We start from the raw sequence: 14,150 nt of genomic DNA, 5'->3' as shown, positions 1-14,150 counted from the left end.
AATGCTGCTTGGTCAGAGATGTATAGTTTTTCTATGATATGAACTATGATGTTGACATGCAGGCCAGCTATGGAATAGTGATGGAGCAGTATCAGAGTTTATTTCCAGTTGCAACATTTGGTCTTCTTTTGACATGATCTTGTAATAAACAGACTCTGGTGCAGTTTCCTTTGGCTGTGAATACAAAACCGCCTTGATACTATGGATAATATGCACCTCTTTGGATAGCAGTGAAGGTGGTACTGAACTCATAGCTGATGGCCATCTATGGCTTAGCAATGAGTTAACTAGCATGATGTCGGCTCCTTTAACTTGCAGGACGCATTCTCCCAGCCTGCCCTAATTTAAAAGGAAAATGTCTTAAAACCTGCATTGAATGAGCTTCTCTCGGCACTCAAGGATTAAGCTGCTGTAATAACACAAATATGCAAAACAGAGGTGCTGCAGAAAGGACATCCTAAGTATTTTGCCTCTAGTTTGAGGTCACTGCTTTGGCTCACCCTAGTCATTCCTGAATTCAATTTGATTTCAATTTCAATTACCAAATTATGACCAAAAGTCATTTAAAGTTACAGTGTGTAATAATTACAGGGATATACAGTCAGAAATGTAATATATTATACATAACTATGTTATTTATCATCATCTACGAGCTCAGCCTCTTAACCTTAATATTTGCGTTGCCTTAGAATTCGTTATTTATAATTACATAGGAGCGGGTCTCGCAGCCATGGAGGCAGACATCTTTGCGCTACGGCAGCGCAGAGCCAACAAACTAGCGATTGCGAGATCGCCCATTACGCTCGAAAGTAACTACGGCAAGTTGAGAGAGATGAACTGAGACGGTACTGAACACACAGACTAATAAAATACTATCTGTAAAATTATCTATGTAACCAAACCTCATCACTTGAGAAGGTAGGTGATGCGGACGTCGTGGAAGACATTTTGTCCCGTGACGCTTGCCGTACTGTTGGGGGTGAGAAGCGGTGGGGGGGAGATGTTCATGTTGCTGCGGTCTGCAGTCTGGACGTTAGATGTCGCTGAAAATTACACACTGTAGCTTTAATAGAATCATCATGTCTATTCACTGATAGTTATTTTAAAGAAGGTAAAGAATAATTTAACTAAAAGTTACTGGTTCCTTATTAAGCAAATTATTGAATAAAACATTATTTGGGCAAATAATGTTTATACACATTTGTGAATTGGTTTGAAAACATTCCATTCAGTCGAAATTTGTGGACATTTAATCACATTCAAAATTCTCCAAGATAAACTTTCGTTGTCAATCACAAAATCCATACTAAAATGTGATACCATTGCATTGTCTGATTGGTTATACTTTTCAACTTTAGCTTCCCTTACACTTTGTATATAGTAGTTAAGCTTTGTTGAGTTCCACTACTTTTTAGTCAAAGGGTTTTAAATGAAATATATTTGAATAGGAGCTGAATGAATTTTGTTAATAAAATCATATTTTGAATGGAAGTTGTGGTGAATTTATTCCATGTATATGCAGAATTACCTGTCTGAAAAAGATTTGAGCTTGATTCATACTTTCATTTGTTATTCTAACACCGAGCCAGTAGGGCGTGTGTTCATAAACAACATATAAAAGTCCAAATAATATCTGATTAAATAAGATATTTACCACCCCTCCTGGGGTGGACAATAAATATATTTGGGTTTCACAACAGAGGGAATAGAGCTGGTTCAGTTCTAAGGTTCAATAAAAGGTCTGAGACACATTGCTTGGGTTGACTTTAAAGCTGGAAATGTGTTTCTTTTCTTGTTATACTGGCTGTGCAGGGTGTCTTCCTGCGGACCAATATCTTTGTGAGATTAATATAATGTATTTACACATATTATGTACTGAAAATTTCCCCAGCATGATCAAGCCAGATAATCGCAAGTAGTCTGTCTTGCCCAAATAATTTCAACCAGATATACTTGCTATAACTTCATATGATCTGTTTTATGCTCACATTGGATGGAAAAAATAGGTCTGTTGTGTCTCACCCTTAACAGGCATGTGAATGTGTGATCCTCTGGCATATGTATTGATGGTATTCAGTAAACCTTGATTGAAGTGAATGGTATTTTATCTGCTGTTCCATTTCCTTTAACATCTAACCTCTGACATCTGAATTAAACAAGCCTCTTTATGGTAACAGTCGGTTATATTTGATCTGTTTCTGACCATAATCTATAAACCTGATAGAATAATTTTTATTTATCAGTTGTTTGCTAGAAGAAGCAATGTTAATTAACCAAAATAAACTTTATTCCCCATTTTGATCTTCACTTTGAACCTCATCAAGTCATCTTTACCACATGTAAATGCCTAAGGAGATGTTGCTGCTATGTAATTTGTTGGCTAAAGTATGTTAACAGGACACTAAATGTTTTAACATTGTTTTATGTAGACACATCCTAGTTTGACACATGTTAATATCCCCGTTTTGGATTCCTTAGTCTAGATGATGGGGACAAATGATTAGGGCTAGCACAATGCGAACCTTCAAAGAAAGAGAGAGAAAAAAGAGAATGTGATTCTGAAAATGCTGAAGGGTTCCTATGGCCGACCTTGTCAGGCCGAGTTTCCCCTGCTGAGTGTACTCTGCTGTTTGCTGCACCCCACTGACTCTCTATTGTCAGGCTTTCTTCCTTCTGGCCACTCTTGCTCGTTAATCATGATTAACATAGTGCTGGAAGCCATTCATTACTAACTACCTCCTAACACCTGACACAAGTCAATCAATTCCTCCAAGCAATCATACAGTAAAAACAGGGAATAAATAGTTAGATGCAAAAGTTTAAAATCAGGGGATTTAATTATCTTTAAGTCACTGATTACATAATGTTGAGTCTTGCTTGGGATGTTTGATGATTTAACACGCATTGAGTATGATATTTTTGGTTTATGTTTATTGTATTTCATTACATGGTCAAATGTTCTCAGATATCAAAGGAGTTAATATTTTTTAGGTCAGAGCCAATGTCTTGCAATAATACAATTAATTATTCCAGTGTGTTAAGTAGCTTTTGGAAGTAAAATATACGACTTGTTTGAAAAAAAATAAAATAAAATGGGTATTGAGGATGCTCTATAATTTTAAATAGCTTTTTGGTTATCATCTCATTGAATTTTGACTACCATAATAACTTTAGATTCAAAACTCAAAGCCACTGATAGGAACAAACTTAGTAATCATCTTTTAAGTACAGGGACATATCCAAAGAGATTGATATTCAGCCAGACAGAATGGTAAACAGGTTGAGTTACTGGCAATGCAACAAACCAAAACATTGGCATCCAGACAGACCTGCAGCTTCCAGGGGATAAGGACTGATTACCGAAGGTTCAATTAATTACTTGGCAGTCAGGTGTGGTAAATAAATTCACTGTTTGGGAAAAATAATACTTTTTGTTTGGTGTGTTTTTTACCTTTCTACTGTAAGCAGGTCTTTGGATACAAAGCAACAGCAAAGAATCAGAAAGTTGATTGATTGTTGCACTTAAAGGACAATATACCTGGGACTTCCTGATATAACAGAATAAGAAATATTCAATTTTTATGTATCCCCTGCTTATATTATTTTTTTATGTATCCCCTGCTTTTTTATTCATGTTTATTTTATTACTTTATATCACTCATATTTACGTTTCTTAGCGTTAATTGTTTATGGTTTTCATTGTATGTATGTTTTAAACCAACTTGGAGTTAACCACAGCAGGCAATGACTCCGATGAAGACCAAGTTTGTCTGCAAACACATTGATCAGTAGTGATTTCATTTTAGTTACTATGTAAGATAAAAGCTTTTTTTTTTTAACAACAAATATGTTGCCTGTTGCTTTTTTGACACTGGGACAAGAACTTAGCATCACCTATGGAACTCATAAAGTATCAACTTAGGAAACATAGGAGAATCCAAAAGGACCAAATAGACCTTTTAAAATTTTGTCTCCATTTCCAGCTATTCTTATTTCTATAATGATTATTTAAAAAACATAAAACAAGCCATCCGATGATTGATGTCGAGGGGAAGGTTAGCTTAAGCTTCTTTAGAATTCAATACCATTGCATCTCAGCTGATCAAGCAAAGCTTATCCACCTTTGGTAAACACACACCATGGCACCTATAAAAACAGCCAGAGGTGAACATCATCAGCTTAATTAGAAGTCCAATTACTGCAATACAGGTAATATGCTGTGCAGAACTGAAAGGACCACAGGTGCACAAGCCGCAATCTAAAATTGCAATGGCAGGTGAGTCAGGCACCAAAAGCACTGGAGAAGCCAGAGACTTTGATAAAATGTCAGCTTTGAAAATAGACTGGCTAAGGCCAGCACATTTCACTTTAAACCAGTGTCTGAGCAAATACTCTAATTGAAATCTCAACAGTTAAGTTTGTTTAAAATTGTAAACAGCAAGGCGCCTGTGGGAAGTTACAGTATTTCCAATAAAATATGCCCCATATCTGTCATGAAGCGGCATGTTGGCAGAGGTGAATTTTGGTGGGTTTATTGAGGTTTACAGATACGGAGGCAGGAATCAAAGATCCAACAAAATAACACTAACCAGAACCAGGGAGACATCAGGGGAAACCAAACTCTAGGAAGGTAAACAGACAGACGTTTTGACGGGGATCCAGCAAACAGGAACTGAAGAGGGAGGGCTTTTAAAGGGGACAGAGACAAAGAGAGGTCTAACGAGGGAATTGAAAACAGGTGAGGGCAGAACAGAAAACAGAGCAAGGGAAAGAAGACACAAGAGGGCAGGAGAGGACAACAAATGGAAAACCAAGAAGACTGAATACTAAAAAGAAAATCATAACAGAAACAGAAACCTAACAATATCTATACCTTCTGCAGTGTTTAGTAACGCCTCATGATTAGAAGGACTGAAATGCTGTTGACAGTGTTTGTCATCTGCTGTTATCCCTTCTTTTCACCCAAAAACAACCTGTGAACAATTTACCTCAAAGTGTCACTGTGGGAGTAGCTTAAGGGAATCAAGTCATTAGAGTTTTGGGCTGAGAACTGGGAAGTTAGTTTAGCATTTTGTCCCTGTACATTTCGGTAAATGTTAATGGGAAAATGCCATATTTTGGAACAAAAAGAAAGTAAAAAATTAACAATACTAAAAATATGAAACATAGGTAACCATTAGCCACTCTGATTATTGCTTTAAAACATCTTAGGGAATTTTAAATGCAGCATCCTGACATAAAATGAGTCTTTACCCTTTGTGAATAACAATGCATTGTATGGAACTCCAGAGTGGAAATGCCATTTATTTTCAAGAGAAATTTATTATTTCCTTGACAAAATTACCCTTTAGCAGAAATTACCCTTAGCAGAAGGTTGCTCACACTGAGCCTGTTAAAAAGGAGTTTTCCTCTCCACTGTTGCTACAAGCATGCTTGGTGTGAGAAATGCTGTCAAGTCAAAGACTCAATTACAATCAGCTGGGTTTCCATTGGATAGAAAACTTTCACCACTCTTACTCTATGATCTGGTTGAATTGTCTCTGTAAATTTCCTTGAGATGACATGTCTTTTTAATTTGCATTATATATAAATAAACTGAATTGAATTTAACTGAATATGTTGGGCAAACTTAATTCAATTACTTGTTACTAATTGAAGAAGTTCATTTAAAATGGAGCTACATTTTACATCCAGAGTGAAAAAAACAGTCCTCCCGAGCTGAAAGGTGCCAGAATTGTTCTCTTCTGGATTACTTTTTATTTTGACTTGCCAGATGGCTGCACCACGAGTGCTGTTCTATAAGGTGTGCAAACTAATGTCTCTCAGAGAACCTTTCTCATAGATTCCTTTTGGAATCCGGACTAATTGCAGCTAAAATCTGTTCCTTTAAAATTCCCTTTTGAATTATAGACTTTGTTCCCTACTTTATTTTTATGATGCAGTTGTTTGAAGCACTTATGTCCAAATGTATGCAGGGCATAGTTGGCCTTTAGCAATTCTTGGCTCATGTTTTCAGTCACCTTGTGTTTATTTATTTCCTTTGTGCATATTAGAGCAATTACAGACATAGAAATCAGTGCAACTATGATAAGCTACAAGCGTGAAATTAAAAGAGAAGTTGGAAAAAATAGAATGGACCCCTCCAATGTCCTCCTATAAAAATCATGAAGAAAAAGGGTACTTTAATTTTAAAAAAAGAAATCACCAACATGCTATATTCCTTATTCCAATTTTGTTTTCAGTGTTCAAGCAGACCCTTCCCCATATACAAATATTCTCTTTCCTTTTTCCATCTTAAAATTAGCATTCATGCTACAAATCAGAAATCTGGGTCAGTCTAATCAGAAACAGGATGTGCTTCAGCCTTTTCACTCAATGAGGAGAAACATAATTTGACTCCTACTGACAGAGTGATTGATTACGACAAAGTTCTTGTGAACACACTGCTAAAAGGATAACAATTATTAGCTTAATTTTAATTATCAGGTAAGAGTTTGAACACAATTGTAAAAGTTACATGTGACCTGGTTTCATATGCAAGAAAACATTAGTTTTAGGTCTGCAGCAGAATGGTGGGATTGAAGCAGGCAATCAAGTAATGACAAGTCATTTTCTAACATTACACATGTACCTGTGGTCGCATCCATCCATCTTTGAGACATTATTAATGCTTCTAGTCTGGGTCATGCTCACATTGGTACTGAGGTAAGGAAAGTTCCCTCTGCAGCTTCAGAGAAAACATGCCGACACTGTCCACAAAACAGGACTTTACATCACCCATATAAACTCTTTTTTTGTTTCCTGCATTAATCTTTGTTCTTTTAAAAGAAATAACCTGAAGAAACATTCACTGACCTCATAAAATGTCTTGAAGAGATTAAACTCCTCATTTGTTGCTCACAGTAAGCCTATTTTTACATTTTCTAGAAAAAGTAACCCAAATGGGATGTTCCGTCGCAAACATCCATTTGATCTGGGGAAACTAAATGGAAAAGTCCTGAAGTGCAAAGATAAATGAATATTATAAGTAATAGGTCCTGAGTCAGGAATATATTGAGCCTGTAAAGATGAAACGCTGTTTTGAGTAGAACTGCAAGATCCATATAAGTATCCTAGTTTGTTGAGCTTTCTTCTCTTCATGACATACTTTTTAAATCAGATTCTTTATGTTAGAATGTTAATTCATATTTATGAATGTGGATTGTGTATATTCTAAATCAAATGGCTATCAGAACTATTAATCAATGACATATTAATTAATATGGAGTAAGCTTTAGGTTTTGCCCTTAATTTCAGATTTAGATTGATCATCTCTCTAGGTCTTCTAAACAGGTGTAAGGATGCAGAAAACCTCAAAACAAGCCAGATCAGCCACAGAACTGTTTACTGTTCTCAGCTTTTAACAAAGATTTAAATCTTGGTGAAAAAAATCTCTTGAAAATCTCTTGAAAGTATTATTGATGATTGGTGATGATTAATGGAAGATTAGAATGTGAACATTATGCAGACAGAATAATTGTAATGAGATGTTGGAACTGCATCTGGTCTATCTCTAGGTCAGGTTTTTTTTTTTTTTTAGGAGACACGATTAAGGAAAGACCAAGCTCCATCACCTGCTGGAGTGCTTCCAGGATCTACAGATTCCCAGCGTTAACTGGGTGGCGAGCCTGACAACTCATAGTGAAACTGAGTGTGCACAGTATCCTTCAGCTCCTCCTTTCCTATGGACTGTGTGGTAGGAATGATATAAAGAATGACTCATTGCAACAAAGATGGATTTTGAGTACAAGAGTATTTTATTTATTTATTTATTTTGCCGGCTTTATTATGTTAGTTTGTTATTTTGTGTTTATTGTTCCTCAAACAGTGTATGTTTACATCTAATTAGTTGGTTTGCAATAAGTAGCTGCACAAATTAAACTAAATGGCTATCTGTGTCATTACTGATGTTCAAGATATTGGCTCCTAAAATAATCTAGTGCATTCCGTTATTGGTCCAGTTATTGCTATTGATATTTTCCTGTGCCTAGTTAGTATACCATAACAAGGGTTACAGAACTGGCGAGGCAGCTAGGAGCCAGATAAATTGAACATTGATACTGAAGTTGATGTCCAAAGTGTGCAAAGGTCTGGGGTTCAAATCCCAAATGCAGTTATTGTTAGTGGGCTAACAAAGGTGATTAATCAAAATGAACAAGTAATTGACTATCCAAAGAGGTACAGCAAAATCGAGAGATTTCTTGTTGTTGATGATCCATCCGATGAGCTCTACCCCAACCTAATCATTGGGTAATCGAGTGGGTCAGCTTTAGAAAGCGTGGGACCTTACTTGCCGCATGTGTACACCATAAAGGGTGATCCACTCATGTCCTATCAGGTAAAGACACTAGGCAGTGTGTACACTACCAAGATTGACAGATATTTTACCAAGCATAGTGGTAAAGATTATGGTAAGGTGCTGAAAGAGATGGTGTTTCAGATTGGTGAGGACATGTGGTAGGAAGGTAGGTGCAGAGAAATGTAACATCTGAGAGAGCAGCACCCTTAGTCAACATTAACACCACTTGACCCCTTGAACTCCTTTGCATGGATTTCAAATGTCTTGAACTGGAGAGAGGTGGAACTAAAGACATCTTTTCCATCATGGATAATTTTACCAAATTTGCAGATGTCATTCCTACTCCTTACCAAAAGGCCCGCACAGTGGCAAAGTGTTTGTTGGAAAACTTTAATGGTGCACTGTGATATGCCAAAAAAACTACCAGGGCATGTCGATGAACAAACATCATATTCCGAGTATGTGCAAAAATCTTAAGTTATAAATGTAAGGGAGCTATAAAATTGAAAGTAAGGGAGCTATAAACATAAAATGTTAATCCCTTTATTGTGCCACAGTTGTGAAATTCATTGTCTGCGCATTTTATCCATCCCCTTGGGGAGCAGTGGGCTGCCATTGTGTGGTGCCTGGGGAGCAGTGTTGGGTTAAGGGTTTTGCTGAGGAGCCCTGAATGGAAGATGTAGGGATCAAATCGGGTACTTACAATGTTCTCAGGGCGCAAGCACTCTGCTTTAATCATAGGCCAACACTCCTGCTTCAGACTTGGAACCTGGATATATAGACTTGAACCTATGATATGCAGAATATAGTAGCACTGATAGTCTGTATTTGTATGAGACCATTTTAATACATTTTTGAGTGTAAAATATATTAATGAGAGCCTAGTTTCTCAAACGACAAATATAAGAAAATTACTTGTCTTACCCCTGTGAACATCAGTCTCGTGAATCAAGCTGGTCTTCTTTGCAGCAGATTATTCGGTTCTGAAGTGTGTTCGCACGAGCCCACACTACAAGAACGAGCACAAGAGTGCTTCAGCTTTTTCTTTTGACCACAGTAAGTACTGTTAATTGTCAGAGGATGAAAGAGAGCACATACAGTTAGTCACAGTCAGAGAAACAGGACTACATTGAAAAACAAGCTCCAACATTTTTAGATGTTGGAGCTTGTTTTTGCAGCTTAAGTTTTTGCAGCCAATGCCTACATGTGTGGTCAAATGATAAACACATAGGCATATTTATGATGCAATCCGTTATAGTGGGTGTACCAAGATGGTGGCAGGTGTCTTCAGTTTTTTCTGCTTATCAACAATCCCGTGAATAAACAGAGATCAATGGCAATGATTGAGTCACTTAATGTGTCTGTGTGCCGTTTACGCCTGGCAATATATCTTGGATGCAAAATTCAAATCAGCCATGGTTACCCTTGTTTTAAATGTAATTCCATTGGTTCTAGAGCCAAACATTTCATGTGGACTTAAGCAATAGAAGCCGGATTTATGAGAAATAATTTGAAGGGGACCATGCGTAGAGATGGCAGCTGAGAGGGAGCACTCGTGATGGCTCTAGGGTTGTCAGGGCATCAAATCTGGAAACCATAATCGATAGGGTCACTTTTTTTTTGTAGGGTGGAAGGTTAGGAAAATAATATTACCAAAGAACAGTCAGAAATGTTTGTAAAAGCTAGGGTAATTAGCATTAGCTACAAGGATAGAATTTTTCAAATGGTAAAAAACTGACTTTATGTGGCCATTTCATTTTCTCATCTTGGAATGTTGTGTTACTTTTTATCCCTATACCCTTACGGACGAAAAGAATAAGATTGTTTATATTCCAGTATTCCTTTCAAATGCATGATGTCAAAATTCTGATTTATATTGCTCCTATATCTTTATTAATTAATATCCATTTAATGAACTTGGCAGTTTAATTATGGACAATCTAAGCTTTTGTAAGCTAAAGAAACAGCAAGTTAAAGATGTATAGCATGTCTATTTTGGTAAAAGTTTAAATGGTGTTATTTTCAAACGTACTGCCGGCGACCCGGTGGATGTTGATTGATGTTTAAGTTGACTTAAATAGTTCCAAATATTTTACACCAAATAAAAAAATATAATGTTCTGCACTTTTTCCAACCCTCTACTCTGTCTTTTTTTTTTTTTTTTTTTGGGGTTATCTTCTCCGAGGATTCATATTTTCCACAAGTACCACCAGCTGTTGCATTAATTAAATCGCTCATTAAGAGTGGCTTTTTGTTTTGTTTTTCTGGTTGTCCTGGTATTAAAGAACTAAGTGAAAGCTCACTTGGAAATAATCTAGATTATGAGATCATGGATTACAGTCTCCCTCCAAATAATAATCAAATAATATGATTCCTCTTAAACAGACAGAAAGTGGCACATGTGTGTGAGAGGGTGTCTGTGTTTGTTGTGATGACAGCAGCTGGCCTGGGCCCCGAGCCCAAATCCAGTAACACGCAATTAACATCACTTCATTCGGCAACCTAATCAACAGTTTCACAACGAAAGAAGGCATCCGTTTTGCTCATTCTGTACACATTTCTAGAGTGTTCAACAAGCGCACAAATACAGCATAAAATGCTTTATCCACAAGCAAGAGCTGCTTCCATTAGAGACTACAGGAACCCAGAAGAGAGCATGGCTTATTACATTTTTAACATAATTACTGTGAAGCAAACTTGTGACACTTGAGTGGAGTTTTCTCATTTTTCAGTTATCGTTGCATTTGTAACTGATTTGGATGAAGGAAAATTTAGGTTGGGAGGGTTAATTTTATGTGTTTCTTCAACCTTATTTTCAGAAAGAAGCTCAATATTGTGCAATATATGAGTCCTAAAAAAATGTTTGATATTGCTTTACATTTGTTCCCAGTTCCCAGACAGAATGTATAAATAAAAATGTGAATATCTTTATGCTATTTTTTAGCATCCATCCATAATCCATAATGCACAAAAAATAATATTCAAAAACTTGAAGAAATCTCTATAGTTATGCTGCTATAGGCTTAGATTGCTGGAGGACGTAGGGACCCCATTTAATCATTCTGCTTCATTCCGTCTCTATTCTCCCATTCTGCTGTATTTGTTAGTTTAATTTCTAATGTTACAGTATGCTCTCTCTGCTTTTTCTCATCATACTATCATGAGAAAAACATAACATAAAGTGTCTGAGGTTTGCAGACAGAACCATTAAAATCTGTTTGCAAAGATTTCAGAACACAATCTCTCTATAATTATTTCAGCCTTTGAATATTTTAATTTTTTTTTTAAGTCCAGAGCAGTCGAACGATTGAAATTCAAATGTTCTGATCAGTAAGGTAGAACACGGTGCACACTTGTCAGCTGTCTGATGTACCATCGGTAATGTCACATTGCACCCTTTGTGTGGAGCAGAACAGTCGATTGTTCAGAAAATTTATGTCTGTGCCAATGACGTTTACAGCATCAGATGATTTCTTTGCTTGAGCACATGTTGAACATTATCTGGTGGAACTGTTTCCTTAAAATCACCTCACTATGTAATTCACCTAGTCTCTGACACAATTAAATCATGCAGCATGCCAATAGTTAAATAATGTGTATCATGATGATGCAAAACAATTATGAAATGTAGGAAACCATCTACATTGTCCTCCACTTAAGTGAAATGAAACACCACAATTTGTTATCAGTGTCATTTGTCTTTCATCATGTTTTACCCTCCGTATACGCTTCTCACACTGCATGAAAAGTGAGATTTTCGTCCCCGTAAACCCCCGTAAACTCCCGCAGATCTGCCTGATTTTCGTCAGTTTCCGACAATTTGCAACCCGTGCTTGTCCGCGTTTGTCGTGCCACAAATTGTCGGAAACGGACCATGACGTATGTGGAGAGCGATCAGCTGTACTAATGGCCCTAATTAGCATATGAATGCAGCAAACCCGCATGGCTGGCCAAGTCTGGCTTGAATAACCTTCTCAGTATTGGCTGAAACCACTATTCTCAAACAAATGAAATCGCTCGTGATTGGCAGCAAAACCACACGTGGCCACGCCAGGCTTTAATTTTCTTACTGAGTATTGGACGGAACCACTTCTTTTTAAACAAGTAAAGTCGCTTGTGATTGGTTGGCATATATATATATTTACACATAAATTTACATATATATATATATATATATATATATATATATATATATATATATATATATATATATATATATATATATATATATATATATATATATATATATATATATATATATATTTATTCATATATATATATTTATTCATATATATTTATTCATTCATATGGTGTGTATTTATGTTATCCTACACTACTACACAATTATGCTACCATCAAGGACATGAATGAAATATACAAGAAATGAACATTTGCCAGGAAGCTGTTTATGCAAACAAAGAGCTTTATTGAAAACACACACACACACACAACTATATACAAAGCGTATCCAAACACATGCGTTTCTAAAAATTAAAAGTCCGTGAACGGTCCATTTGCTTCCTCGGGGTTGGAGGTAACAGGCAGCATTCCCTCCGAGGCAGGTCCGATGTGCAGACGCCTGCTGTGTGTGGCCCTGTACTTCGGCATCGCTTCTAACCGGGACTGCAGCTTAACACAGAGTTCAGTGAGATCCGGCCTACGAAGTGGCGGCGACCGTACAATCCATCCAGAGACACCCCCGACGACGCCATCTTTTTCGTCGGACATGAGGTTGACGGTGGCGGACTTCCAGAGTTCCACTTCCTCATCTGCCAGCACACTCTGCCTCGCTTTCAGCAGCTGAAAAAAAAAAAACAATGAATCAGCGCACTGCGTATGGACACAACACCTCTATCAATGCACCTGAAAAATAGTCACCAAATAAAGTCTTACCCTCTTTCTTCTGGCCCGACTCCGAGCAGATTGCCTGGCAGCCTCCGCACGCAGCGTGTTGGCTGGCTGCGTATATCTGAAGCTCCTGCGTACCGTCTCATAATACGTCTTACAGGCAGCTGGAAAACAATTAAATGAGAGTGGTATGAATAAAAAATCAAACGCAAGTCACAGTAACAAGGACGGATAAAACATTAAAACAAGTCACTTACACACAATGTCGTCCTTATCAACATCGTGCAAATCTGGACTTGCCGAGATGGCTCCGAGCAAATAGGAGGTCACCGCCTCATTGTGAGGCGACAGTAGTCTGTGAAAAAAAAAGGACAGCTATGGTCGGTATTTATCCGTATCCATTTCCTTTTACCGCAGAATGAAAGCATATTCTTTAAATCTTACCCTTGCTCCGGTTCATAGCGCCTGCAATTAGTCTCCGAGTTGTGAAGACGGCGTACTGCTTCCTGTGAATCACAAAAAATACACTTTAATAAAGCATGTTCTTGCAAGGGTACTGTTAGCCGTAGCTAGGCTGCTTTTAGCTTACCTAGCTTGGCTAGGTTATCTTTAGCTTGCCTAGCTAAGCTAGGCTGCTTTTAGCATAGCTACCAGTAATCGAACATATATTTACCGCTAGCTTGGCGTTGTGCACCCGTCTTCTCTTCCTCGAGTTCGTATAGCCCGCAAAGTTGCTGGACTGCAGAGCCGCCATCTTGTCCTCTATGGACTGCAACCTGGAGTGCATCGAATTCTCCAGCTGAGTGAGCCGCTCATTCATGTCGGCAGTATGCTGGGTAAGCTGACGAGACAGTCCGCTGATAGCAATCAGCAGTTTCTTCTCGTTTCTTCTTCTCTAGCAGAACTACGACCAGCCATTATAAAGCAGTTTATTGTTGTTAATGTTGTGTCAAAGGGTACTGCA

This window comes from Cyprinodon tularosa, unplaced genomic scaffold, assembly GCF_016077235.1.
Source record: "Cyprinodon tularosa strain WSP-4 unplaced genomic scaffold, ASM1607723v1 ctg5, whole genome shotgun sequence".
Taxonomy (NCBI): domain Eukaryota; kingdom Metazoa; phylum Chordata; class Actinopteri; order Cyprinodontiformes; family Cyprinodontidae; genus Cyprinodon; species Cyprinodon tularosa.
This window is presented reverse-complemented; position numbering follows the sequence as displayed.